The sequence below is a fragment of the Cuculus canorus genome, chromosome Z (genome assembly GCF_017976375.1).
Source record: "Cuculus canorus isolate bCucCan1 chromosome Z, bCucCan1.pri, whole genome shotgun sequence".
Classification (NCBI taxonomy): domain Eukaryota; kingdom Metazoa; phylum Chordata; class Aves; order Cuculiformes; family Cuculidae; genus Cuculus; species Cuculus canorus.
The window spans coordinates 55,817,935-55,834,547 of record NC_071441.1 but is presented as its reverse complement, the minus strand read 5'-3'; the positions used below and the strand labels follow the sequence as shown (position 1 = coordinate 55,834,547).

Here is a 16,613-nt window from a genome sequence, read left to right as displayed (position 1 = left end):
GCACTTTAGAAGAATGCAGCTGTGTTTATTCTGGGCCAGACAGCTACCAGGGCGAGTGTCATGGTGTTTGTGGTTATCTTCACAACAAGGCTTGGGACAGAAGCAGTAAAGGTTTAGCTAAGGCTGGTTCAAAATCATGAATGACATATCCACAAAGCAAAAGAGGGAGCTGCAAGGAACACAACGGTGCGTATATATGTACCTAGTTCTATCTCTGCACATACACACACACATATTCTGCATGTATACAGATGCATAGCAACCATCTATATTCCACCTGCCCATCCATACACCTATTCCCTATGTAGAGATGCTCATAAAAAATATCAAGGGTAATAGGAAAGACCTCTGCACCCTTTGCGATGGTGATTATTGACTGGTTCATTCAGTGCCTGATGGAGATAGCGTGATTGCCTGGGATGTACCTTGCAGGTTTCTAAACAGAAGGCTCCAGAATCAATTTTGTGGTAACTGGTTAGATGTGACCAGCTTACAAACTCAGTACGGGCATCAGAAAGCAAATTCAAGCGAGCACCATACTTTTTTTTAAATATCAGAGGTGAGGAAAGCCTCCCAGCAGGGAGAGCCACAGGACAGAACAGAGATAAACGATTTTGGCTCGTTTTTGTCTCCAAGGTGACAAACGGGTGCACAGCAGGCGCAGGGCCATGCCTGGAGGTGCAAGGCTGAAGCTCACAGCTTGTATGGGAAGATTTGTGTCTCTCCGGAAGTGAGGACAGCCCTGGGAGCTCCAGAGGAGTGAGATGGGCTTGGCTGGTGATCACCATTTCTACTGCTGTCTGAGAAACCCACCATGCAGCGGCAAAGCACAGTGAGCACCTCCTACCCCTACCCACTCCTCTGAGGGTCTGACCAGGTTCCCCTGCCCGCCACTGCACCACACTACCTCCACCCACACCATCCGCAGCTCCAGCTTTGCTGGGGAAACTGCTCTGCAGGAGAGGGCCTGAGGGTGGGAGGCAGGATGAGAGCGTCCCAGGAAGCACAGGAAGGATTCATCCTTGGTGGCCACTGCTGGCTGGGTGCTCCCACTCCAGCAGTGGCCAGGCGAATCGCATGCAGATACACCACTGCCAAACAGAGTGGCACCAGTTTCATACTTTGGAGCCAAGTCACCAACTTAATGGCTCTGTTTTAGAGCAAGTCTGCAGGAGGCCACTGAGATGCCCTGAGTGCTGGAGACCCTCCTACATGAGGCCAGGCAGAGAGAGTTGGGGTTGTTCAACCTGGAGAAGAGAAGGCTGCGCGGAGACTTAGAGCAGCTTCCAGTACTGAAAGGGGCTCCAGGAAAGCTGGGGAGGGGCTCTTGATCAGGAAGCACAGCAACAGGACAAGGGGAATAATTTTAAGCTGAAAGAGGAGAGCTTGAGATGAGATCTTGGGAAGAAATGTTCTTCCCTGAGGGCGGGAGGCCCTGGTCTAGGCTGCCCAGAGCAGTGGTGGCTTCCCCATGCCTGGAGGTGTTCAAGGCCAGGTTGGATGGGGCTTGAAGCCCCTGATCCAGTGGGAGGTGTCCCTGCCCATGTCAGGGGGGAACTGCATGGGCTTTTGAGGTCCTTTCCAGCCCAAACCATTCCAGGATTCTATGATTTTCATCCACAGCACCCCATACTTGAGAATTTACCTTGGCTGTGATTAGGCTCTGGAATGGTGACCTGGCAAACAGGAACAAGACCAAGAGATCCCAGAAGTTTACACAGATTTTGCATACCAAACACAAACTTCCTAGGGAACCACAGACAGATTTCTCAGTATCCCCACACTCTGACCTCCTTCTTTAAACAAAAAAGGACCCACTAAGGTACTGTGGTGGTGAAACCATTGGGCACCAAATGCCTCCATGACATGGGTGAAAGAGAGGGAGAATGGGTCAACTTAAGAGTTACCCAAGTTCAAAACTCAAAGCCATACACCTAAGCAGTTCAAAAATCACACCTTTTCTGGATTCAGGCGTGTCAATGTTTGTTTCTCCTGTCCTGAACCACCCGTCTTGTGTCTAGGCCACCCTCCTCATTGCCAGCCAAGGCCGTAATGGACGTGAGTCATCCCCAGCGATGGATGAGGATGGTTCTCTGTCCCCATGACAGGGCAAGGCAGGAGAAGACAGGCTCCCTTGTGTCACAAAGCCTCACTTTTCCAGAAATGCCACCTGCTGCCTGCTTCTGTCTGTGAGGAAACCTGGAGACAACAGGCAGGGAGGCAACTGGAAAACTGGGGAATCAGAGAAGGAAAAAAGCCGCTACACAACTATTTCTTATTAGTCGACTTACAGAAAAAAAAAGTCAGGCACTGTCAAGCATGAAATCTTATTGGGACAATAGAGATGGAATTGCCACTGCTGACAGTAATGTTTACAAGGGCATCATGTGTCGATGCCGCACAGCATGAAACCAGCAGCCCCGTCTAGCTTTGTGAATTGTAACAAGAGACAAAACGTCCCATTTGGGACAGGTAGGAATTGTACCACCAAAAATAACCGCTCAGGTGTAAAATCCATTACAGGCAGACGAGGGGAAGTGCAGGGGAGCCCTGTTGACACGGCTGGAGGCTTCTGAGCTCTCTCCAGCCGCAGGAGGTAGTAAGCACAGCCTTCGTGCCGGGGAGGTTGGTTTGGGGGCTCAGACCAGCAAGAAATCAGTACCACGTGTGAAGGATCTGAATTTTTTAAAAGCCTCCACCACAAAGAAAATGTACTCAAGGCAGCCAGGCAGCTGCAGCCCAGTCCTATGGCAACAGCTTGCTTTGAGACCTTCCAAATGAAAAACAATCTGACATGCAAACCACCCAGAGACAGCAAATACAGAAAATTACATTCCAGGAATGTAAGGAATACCTTGAACACAAAGTCCAGCAGTAATCGCTCAGCATTAAAAGAGGAGGCTGAAGCATGTTTTGTCAATATAAGATGTTTTGGTGCCTTCACCTGAAACCCTCAGCCACCACGAAGCTTTCAACATGCGTGCCAAGTGTCTCCGCTTCTCCCTTGGGCTGTGCCTTCTTTGTCATGGTGCACTGAAACAGGCAATGAGGAGACATCTCCCAGCCACCCCTCCGGCGTGGAGTTGAAAACAACTCATGTACAGTCCTGCAGGGCAATGCAACAGCCCACCAGGCAAAACCCATCACCTCACCAGCTACTCCTGCAATGAGGCCAAATTAAGCTCTGCCAAGTGAGATGGTAACCACTCAAGCAAACCTATTCTTCCAGATGTCTCCTCACTGCAAGTTTGCTTTTAAGATCGCATTCTTCACTTTTTTTGAGTAAAAGTTGATGTGACTCGTGCAAAGCTTCTGAAAGAAGCTTCTTCCCTCAGTGAAGCCACGCTTTCCCACAAGAACAGCATTTCCTACAGCACTCAGCCTCCCCTGCTCATAACCATCCCTGAGGTTCCATCCAACAAGGGACACCTTTTCTCTGGCTCTGCCCATTTGAAGGATGTTGGTGTCCCACAGTGACAGAGTTGCAGAAGGCTTCTGAACTAACCAAGTACAGGCAGTGGCTACACATCTTTACCCAGACTGTGACCAAAGAAACTCAGAGAGCAGCAGATGCAGCCTTCAGCTGTTTCACTGCTTTGGCAGCCCACTCAGTGGCTACAGAGAACCTGTTTTATGAAGATGAAGCGTCCATGTGCTCTGAAAGCCACTGTATTTCACTCATGTTACTACCTGACAGATGTTCAATACCCTGACCTCTTCTGTAGACATCTCTTTTGCCATGCAACAAACCAGCAAAAGCAGTGCCCAGTGGGTAGGAGATTTTAACTGGATTTCCCCCAAAACGCGGTCTGGGGATGCACTTCAGCTAAAGATCCTTTCATACCAATCTCCAACTGTAACATGGAATGGCAGCAGCAAAGGAAAATCAGTCTTAGTGACAGCCACAAACTTAAAGTAACAACCATACCTATACTTTAGCCATCTCTCAGCAGATTCTAAAAGGAGACAACACTCGGGAAAACTCCACTCTTAAGTTTTCCATGCATCTTCCAGAAGAGAAGATGATGATTGCTTTCAGAAGTCCAAGCACTTTGACTCCTCCTCCCACCTCTGAAGTCATGAGCATCATCACGCGAATGGCCACTGCCCCAGAAGGCACCTCCATGATCAGACCAGTCTCCAGAGCAGAGGTTCAAGTAGAAAACAGGGAAACCAAAGTCCATGGCTCTGAAACTGACTTCAAGAAAATGCTTTCGCAAAGTTGCTCCAGAGTTATCGGTGGGGTGCATCAGCACAAGTGCTGCGCTCGCTCTTGTCGCAGGAGAGCTGGAGTGCAGGGAAACAAACCTCAGACCACCTGAGGCAACTATCCAGCGACTCAGACAGAAAAGCAACCCTCCCTGAATATGAAGTGGGGAAACAAGTTGAAATTCATCTTCCTGTGGAAGTTCAGCAAAACATCAGTGGAAGTAGGAAACCAAGTGCAAGGTCTGGCATCTGGGTTGCAGCAGGCTCCAGCATCCATACAGGCTGAGGGAGCAAAGGATTGGGAGCAGCCCTGAGTAGCAGGACATGGGGTGCTGGGGGATGAGAATCTCGACATGAGCTGACAGCGTGCGCTCACAGCCCAGAAATCAACCGTGTCCTGGGCTGCACCCAAAGCAGTGGTCCAGTTCTGGAGTCAGTACAGGAAGGACATGGAGCTGTTGGAATGGGTCCGGAGGAAGCCAAGGAGATGATAGGAGGGATGGAGCACCTCTGCTATGAGGACAGGCTGAGAGAGTTGAGATTGTTCAGCTTGGAGAAGATAAGGCTGTGAGGAGACCTTGGAGCAGCTTCCAGTACTGAAAGGGGCTTTGTAAGGATGATGAAGACAGACATTTTAGCAGGGTCTGTTGCAACAGAATAAGGGGCAATGGTTTTAAACTAAAAGAGGGGCAATTCAAACTAGAGATAAGGAAGAAATTGTTTACATTGAAGGTGGTGAGGCCCTGGTCCAGCTTGCCCAGATAGGTAGTTGCTGCCTCGTCCCTGGAAAGATTGAAGGCCAGGATGGATGGGGCTCTGAGCAACATGACCTGGCTGAAGATGTCCCTGCTTCTGCAGGAGGCCAGACTGGATGACCTGTAAAGACCTCTTCCAATCCAAACTATTCTGTGATTCAATGAATACTTGACCTATCAGACACATACATGTGTTGCTGGGGCACACATGACACAGATCTCTGGATTTTCCCAACTAGGTCTTCTTTTTCCACTTGCAAAATCTGCTCAAGTTAAAAAAAAAAAAAAAAATAGAAAAAGAACAAAAAGAGGGATTTGGCTATTGATGCAGCACATCTGCATGGTCCTGCCGTCTGTGTAAAATTGCTGCTGCAGCTCTGCTGGGGCTGCTGGATGCTGGGACTCCCAACAGCTGCTGACCACACGCAGGCTGCCCTCGCCTTGGGAGGTGCAGGGCACGCACAAAGCCAGAGCACGAGAGACTGACAGCACGTGCACGTGTCCTGTGCACACCACCTGCATGGGAGCCACCGCACACACGCTGCAAAGCACATCTTCCCCTATTTTTATCTGCAGTTCCATAGCAGAACAAGCCCTGACCCAGGGGGTTGCGCTCCAGCAGGGCCCACAGAGAGTAAATTGCTGCCCTTTGCAAGTACTACAGCTTTTCCAAATTCTGCTGTATCCTGGTCACTAAGCCAAGACAAAGTTGTGAAGGTGCTCTTCCTGACTTGGGCACATCCAGACAACAGAGACATCCTGCAGTCACAAGTCCAATACCTGAGCAAATGGAGCAAGACCAGTTGTTCAAGCTAAAAACCCCACAGAGAGCAAAATGCCACCACCAAGTCTGATGGAAATAACCCCACAGCTGCATTTCTTTACAATGTTTGTTGAATAATGGGATAGAATTGTGAATAATGGGATAGAATTGTGAATAATGGGATAGATTTGTAAATAATGGGGCGGTTCCACAAATGCTAGAAGCTGCCAAAATAGTCAGGATTTGCTCAGTGCTGTGCAACCACCTCCAGCAATAAATAACCCTCAATGCAAAGAGTGCACACAAAGGCCACAATAGACAAAACAGAACTGGAGAAACCTCCAACCTCAGGACACCCTCGTGCTCTGCTTCTCACTGAACTTGTACTGCCTGCTTACAAGGAACCTCCCAATAGGCAACAACAGCAATTACAGCTTAAACTATTAACTCCGTCTCTCCCCAAAGCAGCAACAGAAAAAGTAGTTTTCCACTACCATTCAGGATTTCAGGAGTTTGTTATTTCAGCCAACGAAATAATTCTGACTTTAAAATCCCAGCAAGCTCGAATTAAATCTCACACCAGCTGCAAAGGCAGCAGATTCCAGTCTTACGTGATAATCCGTGATAATTTTGTGCAGCTGTGGAGAAGCCAACTAACCTGTCGTTATCCACAGGAGAACCTGGATTACTTTTCCTTCAGGGAGAAGGGTTCAGAGGTGGGACAGAGACCCTGGCCAACCCATGCCCCCACATAGGCGCTCACCCCAGCATGCAGAGTGAACATGGGACTGGGAAAAGCCACTATTGTTTCCACGCCTGACACAGAAATATGTGATACTCAGAGAGCTCCTCTACCATTCAGGAGCCAAATCATTTACTTAATTCTTTGGCACTGGACCTATCAGGTGGGAATCACTCCTGTGTCTCTCCAAGCACTGCCTGCAAATGGCCAAACCTACCTCTTCCAGAGCAAACATTCACGGAGCAGGCCACAGCTCCCCAGAGCTCCCCTGCATGCTGGAAATTGAGGCATTTATTAAACAGCGTGGATGCGTTCTGACAGACCTGAGCAATGCAGACCTGTGCACAGGGGACAAAGGGGGAAATCCAGCACTGCACACTGCAGCACAACATGTGCGATCCTCCTCCAACAGAAACACCTCGCTCAAGCATGTCACATGGAAAGCAAGTCTCAAAAACAGCTGGGTTAACACCCACACAGCAATCCCTTCTTGGTTTTGTCCTTCAAACTTGTCTCTCAAATAGAGAATCATAGAAACATGGAATGCTTTGAGTTGTAAGGGACCTCAAAGCCCATCCAGTTCCACCCCCTGCCATGGGCAGGGACACCTCTCACTGGATCAGGGGCTCAAAGTCCCATCCAAGCTGGCCTTGAACACCTCCAGGGATGGGACAGCCACCGCTTCTCTGGGCAACCTGGGCCAGGGCCTCACCACCCTCACTGTGAAGAATTTCCTCCTCAGATCCAGTATAAATCTTCCCCCCTCCAACTTAAAGCCATTCCCCCTCATCCTATCCCTCCATGCCTTTGTAAAACGTCCCATATCACCGTTTACCATCTGGAAAGACGATTGTGAAGGCCTGTGAATAATGTAAAATACTCATCCTAAGGCAAAACTTTTATCCCATCTCTCTGTAGGTGAAGGGTACATTAGAGGGACGAGCACACACCTCTGTGTAGGCACACACGTACGTGATACGCACATGTGCTGCTGCTGCACCTTGGTATTTCCACCTATCTGAATGTTATAAATTTCTAAATAAAATCACAATGATTCATCTTACTCATGACCTTTCTGTTCTATTTTATATCTGCATATATATCAAATGTTCATCAACAGAGACACATCCTGCTTTCCCGCAAAACTGCTTTTCTTTGGAAAAGGCATTCTTACAGAAGAACCTTGGCCAGCCCCAGTACTGGTGTCGTCAGGACAATCTGACAAGACATCTACCCCTAAACTGGATTTTAGTTAAACCGATATGAAGAGGTTATTCCTTGAAAATTACCTAGCACTCGACAGCTCCTGATGAGAACAGCTGGAGCTACAGCAGGCTGTGAGGAGTGGTGGAAGTCTGGGCTTATCATTAACATAGCTCCGGGAAAATCCCCGCTCCACCGAAGCCGGTGGCAAACAGGCAGGGCTTCACCCCAGCACTGGAGGAGAGCTCTCCTGAAAATAGGGACCCCGGGGACTGCATTAGGAGAGAAGTGACAAACGCGTTTGACGTGCGCACAAGACAGCTGGTAACCCGCTCACTCAGAAAGGGCAGCTGCGACGGCGGGGAGTTTTCCTGCACGGAGCCATGAACGTGTAAAACCACCCATGGGCGAGCATCACTCACAGCCAGGACAGAACCAGCTCATCCCTCCAAACCCTGCTTGCATGAAGGCACAGGGATGTCCACCTCTGGGACAGCTGCCCAGCCACTGCTATCCACCCAGCCATGTACCACATCCACAGGGACCCCAAATAGGCACCGGTACCCGAGAGCACAGGGATGAAGACAGTCACAAGCACTCAACAGAGTCACAGCTCAGCATGTCACTCGGAAGCACGTGGAGAGCCGTAAGAGCATGGGATGCTCCCACTGTCCTGTAGAGCTGAACGGATTTGTCCCACCAAAGGAGGACGTCAGCCCACAGGCTCCATCACCTCGCTGCATAGAGGCTGGTCCTTCCCTCCCTGGAAACACCATCCTGTCTCAGCAGCACTGGAGGGACCACATCACCCTCAAACATCAGAACAGCACAGTTTGGGTGCAGAAATGGCTTTTTTGTTTCATTTTCACTAATATAGATGTGCAGAACTTTCTCAGAAGCCTTACACCATTTTAATGCTGCCATAGGTGAGATCTGATTTGACCCACATTTATTATTCCTTTCCCTAGAATTTCATGAGGAATGCCAGCATATTCTCTTTTTCTCCAAAAGAGAAATCCTGTGCCAGCTGAGGTCCACTTATTTATGTCTTGGAGTACCAGCTCAGCACTGAGGGTGGCTCTTGGGAACACCCAAGAGGTCTAATCTCATAACACGGGGAAGTGAAATTCCTTCTCCAGACACGCACGATCATCCACAGGTGACATTGTCACTGCTGGTGTCAAACCAGCACCATCCATGGGTGACACCACCACTGCTGGTGTCAAACTGCCAGTACGGCCAGAGGCTGCCACCACTTCAGCACATTCAGAATGCCTTGTGCAAGGTGCACAAAAGGTAAACGCAAAGAATTAGTCAAAACAAAATCCCCAGTGTTGTGGGACCCAAGGACTCAGGGAAAAAAAGCTTTCAATGAAATTCAGAAAAAGAATAAGGCCTTCACCGAGCCACAGATTGCATTGGATACAGCACAGATGAAGCCATCCCTGTGATGTAATTAGCAAGGTCTGGAGCAAACTGGAAAAGGATGATTTCAGTGTCTGAGAGAAAATCATCTCTTTTGAGGAGCTTATGAACCAATGGGACAAAGAGCTCACCCCACTACTGCAACACCGGGAAAGGAGCCCTGAACGCAAAGGACAATCTGCATCAGCAGGAGAAATTCAAATCAGCACTTGCTGACCCTGTGAAACCTCATTCCCTTCGAAGGCTTCATCTCATTATAGTCACTGGCTTTATCCCCAGGAGGAAAGACACCTCCAGTAAGCACACAGTGCCGGAGTGGGCCCAGACATTATTAGAGTAAACTCCAGCACCTCCCTGGGACTCTGGAGGGGCTTCTCGCTCTTTTAACCTATGCATGGACCTGAATAATTCCATATGCACTACAAAGAGTTTGGTTTCTCACATTTTAAGCATTTTTCCGCCTCTCTTTCTGGCCATCACAGACCCAGCATCAGGGTCTGCACCCACATCCCGCCATACTCCACAGGCAGGCATCACCCCTGCAGTGCAGTACAGCTGGGAGGTACGGCCAGTCCCCCTCCTCACTCACTTCGTGGTCCCACTGAGAATCCCCTCCCCACGTGTCACTGCCCAGACTCACAGTTTGGCACTTTGGCATCATAACCTTCAAGTTTCTGTTGGTAGGCATTTTTTTTTTCTCTCCATAACCTCCTGCTTTTTTCCTCTCCCAATCTTTCTCATCTCAATTGTTTCCCTTGTGGTTCAGATTCCCAAACCCTTCAGCTCTTCCCACATCAGCTGCATCGTGCAGAAGACCCAAGAAAGAGCTGGGGAGGACAATATTGATCCTCATCGTGTACTGTCAGTCTCAGGTCCTTACCTGGGTTGAAAGGAGTTTTGGAGGCTTCTATAAACATGAAACCTCATCAGTGGTTAATTTCTGCTCTGAACTCCACTACCCACTGGGTGCAACCCACATTTTCCTCCTGATGATGTCCCAGAGTGCAGACAGGTAGTATGAACAGGACTGTGGGCTCCTTCGCCTCCCTCATTCCCATGCCACTGACTGCCCAATGCCCCACATTCCCAGCAGTGTTGTGATCCTTCGTTCAGCAAAACTCTCCAAAACGGAAGCTCAAACCCCTCTGAACAAAAGTTCCTAATCCTATTCAGGAAACTTCAGGAGTAAGTCTGGAGCAGAAGGAAATCACAGCCCCTGCTCCAGAGAGGAGATGGCTTTTACAATAGAGTAGTATCAAGGAGTCCCAAGATGAGTGGCACACCAAGAGCACCCACAAAGCCAGGAACCAGGTCTTCTGACAGCTCTGGTTACTAGGAGAAGGAGGTCTGTGGGTGGCCAGGGAAGTCCCACTTTCCAACCCTCAAAGAAGAACAAAGATCATCCACTGCCGGGAAAGCTACAATGAGATCTACTTTGCATTCATGAAGACTTGGAAAGTCACGGTTGGAAAGGGAGTTTTACATGCTCACAAATAACTCCATGGCTGGCAGGGCTCTCTTTATCACCCATCCGGGTGAGCCACAAGCCGATGCAGCATCTCTCACCAGCCAGGGCTTCAGTCCAGCCAGGACAACCCCACAGCACAGTGAGGTAGGAGGTCTCTGCTGGCAGGAGGGTTGGAGAGGTCAGGCAGGACAGTGGGACCAAGAGGGCAGGACAGGCAGGTGATTGTCTTTCTGCAGGAAAACAGAGCATCAGGATGCCCCAGACACAATTCCTGTGCTGCGTGAATACACTGCGGGTCACAGGGCAGGCCTCAGGTGGCAACAGAGCTATGGATCATAGAATCATAGAATCATTAGGTTGGAAAAGACCTTTGAGATCATCAGTTCAAACCATACCTGTCCACTACTGGATCATATCCCTTATGCAAGGATGTTGCACTTCACTATACTCAGTAGTGCTGGGTACTAGCTGCGGTTCTGGTGTTCAATGCTAAAAGGAGTGAAGATAAGTGCAAGGGGGAAAATACGAGCCCCCCCCCAACAGTCTCCTGGATTAGATGCCCTGGAAGCTGCACTGTCCCTCAGCCACAAGAGGACATGACAGAAAACCCTGGCAGCACCTCCTCAGTGTTGTGTTTCCACTGGAGGCTGCTGTGTAACAACTGTCTGTTGCGCAGCCTTTGAGACATTTACACCCACAGCCTCGCAAGTCTCTGCTTAGCAGTTTGTGTAGCTTTTTGTTTCTGTCCTGCAGGAAGCATTGCTTTTGGGCCTGGTGTGGAGGACAGACACAAAATGCGGAAATACTGCCTTCATTATTAGCCCACACTCACGTTTACTCACACTTGCTTTGCTTTTCCTGGTCTCTCTCCCCCCAAGATGCGTCACTGACTCAGTGAGCTCATGTCTGTGTTTGTAAGCACCACACACTTTGTTGGTCATTCTCAAAAGCAGGAACTTCCCAAAGCCACCACAGCACTGGCACAGTCGGAAATGTGCTCAGCCACTTCAGCCGGCTGCACAGGTCCGTGCTGCTTGGATGCCCAGACACACCTAGCGTGGAGCATCCCTGCGTGGAAGTGCAGTGATCACAAGACGGAATGGTTTTATAAGCCATTGGACTGCACTCACCTCCGGTTTCTTCTCATCCCTATTAGCATCCCTGCCCCTCTTGGACACTGTGACCCCAATGCCTTTAAAAAGGCTGAGTCTTCATTTAAAGGAAAGGTATTTTTCAGAGAGTTCAGTTGAGAAAACAAAGCGCAAGCACCTACATCATCACACCAGACACCAACAGCAACATAAGGTGATGGTTGGTGAGAATGGAAACAAAACATCTCAAATGAGTGAAGATCTCCTGCTATGCTGGTTTCAATTCCCCAAATGACTTTGCTGCTGAGAAGACTCTCTACCAGCGAATTTGAAATAAGGTCTGTGCAGCAGCTCAGTGCAGGTATTTAAATCTATCGAACTCCTTCTGCAACAAGAAGAGGTGGGTGGGTAGCAGACACTTACATCCTGATCAGTGCTTTGTTGAGAGTGTCCTGCTCCACTCTGCCACCCCACTTCCGATCGTATTTCCTGTTAGGGTCAGGCTGAGCCCATGGTTTGCAGCAAGGTGCTTGCTGCTGCACGTAGCCTTTTGCTCCGAACAGCTGCATCTACGCAAGGGAAGAAAACAGCCTAACTGGTACTGCACAGCCTGCATTCCTGTGAGGAAATTCTACAGAAAGAGTGGTGAAGCCCCGGCAGAGGCTGCCCAGGGTAGGGGTGGAGTGTCCCTGGAGAGGCTCATAAAGTGCGTAGATGTGGCACCCTGGGACAGGGTTCAGTCGGGATGGGGTACTTGGATGACAGTTTGACTGGATGAGCTTAAGTGTTTTTTCCAACCTTAATGATTATATGGAGGAAACTCTCTCATCCTCCATGCCATTGTAGCTGCACCTGAGTGGAGCAGCAAAGCGATGCCCATCCTGTGCCAGCCCCTGCATTAGCAGACACGGGCTGAGAAGACGCCACCTTGCACGCACCAAAATCATGCCGGGGCAGTGCTAACCGCAGCAGGATGGGCCAGCCCCCACCCCTTACCTGTCAGTATCAGAGATTTCTGCCCGTTTCAGTGTCAGACATGAAAGCACGAGCCTTTCTGCATCAGTCAGGCTGCGGGTCTCACACTGGCTAAGCTGGTAAAAACACATGAATGTCTAGAGGTGTAGAATCGGGTAGGTGGTAGAAGACTAACAGCTAGGCTTTTAGTTCCCCATCAAAATGTGCAGTAGTTGCTCCAAAGGTCATCATTCCCAAGGAGGAATATGGTTTTGCTCAAAGCAAGGAGAGGTGTGAGAAGGGAGATTCAAGTAACTCTTCCAGTTTCTGTTCATAAATCCGCTGGGAGCCGGTCACATCACTCTGCAGGGGTACGGGAACAGCCCCTCTTCCCCTGGCCTTCAGGCCAGCCCTGCCAGTAGCTGCTGACTGAAGCAGAGCAAATAACAGCTGCCCACATCAAAGGCAAAACTCATGTAGAGACAGAATGTGTTCAGACTGAACAGTTCAAGCCCTCTGAGGGCTCTGCACGAGGTGCAACAGTGCTCTTCCACAAAGCTTGTCTCTGCACAGCCAGCATCGTGCCAGCCACAGAGGTGGACATGCTTAGACAGGGGCAGCAGACACAGCGCGTCTTGCAGAGCACTGGGCTCTCCTAGAAGACATGGTTCCAAGGCTCTGCCTTGCTTTGATGGAGAAATGTTGCTCTCCTGCAGAGACAGCACCAGCTGACAAGGAGATCGCAGCTGAGAGCCATGTCCCTTGCCTCTGGGACACACGCCTGCCTCAGAATGCCACCCTGAGACAGCACAAACATGCCAGGAGTGTCACTCTGTTGGGCTTCAGCCTTTCTGCCAGCTCTTCCACTCCTGCACGGCTCTAGAGCATTCAGGATGGAAATGGGGGCTCAGGGTGAGAAGAGCAAAGGGAGAAGGAGGGATGGGCTCCTACTTGTCATGCTTTGGCCCTGCCTCCTCATCCTTTCATGCGATCCTCAGATCCCTCTCCAGAGCACTCACAGCCCAGTGACCTCTCACGCTCCCAAAACACGCCATGAGCACCGTCTCTTGCCTGGACTCCTGTGCACTTGTCTGGGGACGCAGCTCTCTTTCACCCTCCTCTCCCTGATCACCAAGGACAAGTGAATCCCACCTCATGAAGCTTTGCCTCTCAGACAGGGGATACTTGGTGCTTCCCAGCAATGCAGATCCTGTCAGTTGTCCGTTCGGGACCCTCGCTGGCCTCATGGAGAGCTGGAAGCAGTGCAGAAAAACAGCCCCTGCACCACCACCAGCTGTGAGCACGGAGCACCCAGCCTGCCCTGACTTGAGGTCTTGCTGCCCACTCTTGGCTCCCCTCAAACACACCCCACCCATCAGCTCAGAAACATCATCCTATGCATCCCTGCCACCATTTGAGCCTCCACAGCTTTCTCCCAAGCTGCAGGGCCAGGAGACCACGCAGCCACAGAACTGGGAGCAGGCAATCTGCAGGCAAATCAAGCTTCTGCCCAGCATCCTCTGCTGCTCGAGGCCGTGGCGGCTGCCTCTATCTCTCTGCCTCATTACAGAGCAGCCTGCTTCTTGTGTCAGGCTCCAGTAGCATGTCCTTTAACTGCAAGTGAAAGCAACCGATCCCCCACGAAGCCGCATCTGCTCCAAGTTCGTACTACAACAGGGGGAAAAAATGACACCTTCAACTATATAAACCAATAAAGACTGTCTGATTTGGTTTGCCCCCGTTGCTACCCAGCAAGCTTCCCACTGAGTTAAAGACTGGTGACATCTGCTAAAAAAAATTTCAAGAGTGAGGAGAACAAAAATGAATCACACCGAGTCCTCAATGCAGACGGAAGCTGGAGCATGAGACGTCCCCACTCTGTTGCCCGGCCGTGGGGAGCTAAGACCACCGGACGAGTGCTGCACAGCCTGTGATCCAGCAGACGCGTGTGGTGAGGTGCAGCAGCAGGCACGCACCTTGCAGCAGCCACTGAAAATCAGAGCAGTGGGGTATAAGACATGATGTGAGGGGCTCGCTAAGAAGGAACTCTCTCTCTGGCTATCCAAAGTCAGGAAATGGTAAAGTTAACTCTGCCCCCTTGTGCATCTGCGCCATGATACAGGCCGTAATTAGAAGACGACAGGTTTCTCTTCTTCATTATAAGGGGACAGCATGCACAATCCACCTCCCCGTCCCCTGCAACGTGGAGCCTTGGGACACCTCCGCGGGCACCTCGTGCCCCTCATGCAGAGGAACTTTGTGCTGAGCAGGATGGGGAGGGGCTATGGATGCTCTGGGGGATCCCCTCAAATGGATGAAGATGTGAAATTTGTGTTTATGCCTCTCCAGATCTGCAGTCCTGAGCCTATTATAAAAGCAGTTTAAACGGGCTGCTGAGGACAGCATTACTGTCCAGCTCAGGAGCTCAAACCCATGACTCATCCTGCCAAAACGATGGGTACTGTTTTAGAAATCGCATGCTCTCATCTAAAAACGAACTGCCAAAAGGTGGGGAATTTCTCAGCTCTGCTTCAGATCTTTCCAAGGAAATGTTCAATTATTTTCTCTGCAGTTTTGGGAGCTTTTTGTTTCTTGGCCAGAGAACTTTCTCTGGCTTAAACCAGAGACCCTTCCATATTCACAGGCACCCAGAGCTGGTGCTTTGGGACAGGCCTGTGATAGAGCTGTGTGGTTTTAACACAGACAGCCTCTCCCCTCACATAGCTGGTAAAATATGAAATTTCTACCCTCCTTGTTTTAATGCATGTATTTTTCTGCAGCCTTGGCCTTGATTTGTAAAAGGAAATCAGATGTGTGACCACAAAAGCAGCTAACCATGGCAGTTTTAGTATAAAACAAGGAGTTTTTATAGTCTACCATCAGACCAGTCTCCATTGCCTGAAATTGGCGCTGCAAACCTCCTGCAGTTTCATCCCCAGTTTCATCAAACTGTGTTCCCACACATGCATCTGCAGTCGTTCGACCCTGTTCATGCAGCTCGGGTGCCAGGCTCCCTGCCTGACCTGAGCCAGGTTTTCCCTGGGGTTCAGTAAACACCACTGCAGCTCCTGCCCCCTCCATCCCCACGGGATCAGGCAGCAGGGGCAGCACGAGGCACAGGGATGCGGATCCATGCTGTAGTCGGGGGTCACGGATCCTGCAGAGCAAGGGGCAGGAGCCTGTGATGGCAGCAGGATGGCAGCACCCCCATCGAGAGCTAACTGGTGCCCCCAGCGCCCCCTTTTGTGTTTGCTCTCTGCAGCCGTGAGCCCAGCATCCCCACTAAGGCTCTGGCGTCCCCTCTGCTAACCACACACACATCCACAGTCTTGACCTCAGCTCCTCTCTGCAAGCTCCCACTAAATGTGAGGGATGCTCTTGATCAAAGGCATTTTTATAAGACACCAATGCAGAATTTCTCCTTTTCCACTCCATTCTGTTCCCAGCATCCTTCTCTCCAAAGCGCTGTGTTCACTAGGAAAGTGCCCAGGATATAGAACGCAACAGGACCATAAACCCAGCAGCAGACATGAGGAGGGCCAGCAACAGCCAACTCCCCAGAGCGTGCTCATCTTCACCCTTGGGGACAACAAAAGCCCCTGGCGCCAGCAGCACATGCAGCAACGCCGCACAGCAACCAGCTCTGCCACTGGTTTTCTGTCTCTTTGTGGACAAGGACATCTCCCTGACATTTTTTCTGTTTCAGGTGGCCACAGAGTCGGCAAGGCAGTGTCTCTTCCCCTCTCCAGAGACTGAGGGAAATGTCCCCCAGTCAGGAGGACGGCCTGGTGACAAACTGTGACCCAACCCCGGTGCTTTCTGAAACACTCAGACAAGTCCCTGCTCTTCAAGAGGTCCTGTCTTCAGCCACTGGGTCACATTGAAAGTCACTAAATGGGCTGTCACCTTGGCCAAAGCCCAGGACTGAGGACCAAGTGACCAAGTACCAAACCCCACCGCAGCAGACGGTGATGGGGGCATCCACAGCTCCATCACATCACAC

At 50.4% G+C, this 16,613-nt stretch overlaps 1 protein-coding gene across 6 annotated transcripts in view; it reads right to left on the bottom strand.

Moving 5' to 3' along the window:
* PAX5 (paired box 5) overlaps positions 1-16,613 on the bottom strand; it is a 152,266-nt gene that overhangs the window by 117,107 nt on the left and 18,546 nt on the right. The gene's annotated exons all lie outside the window — the stretch shown is intronic.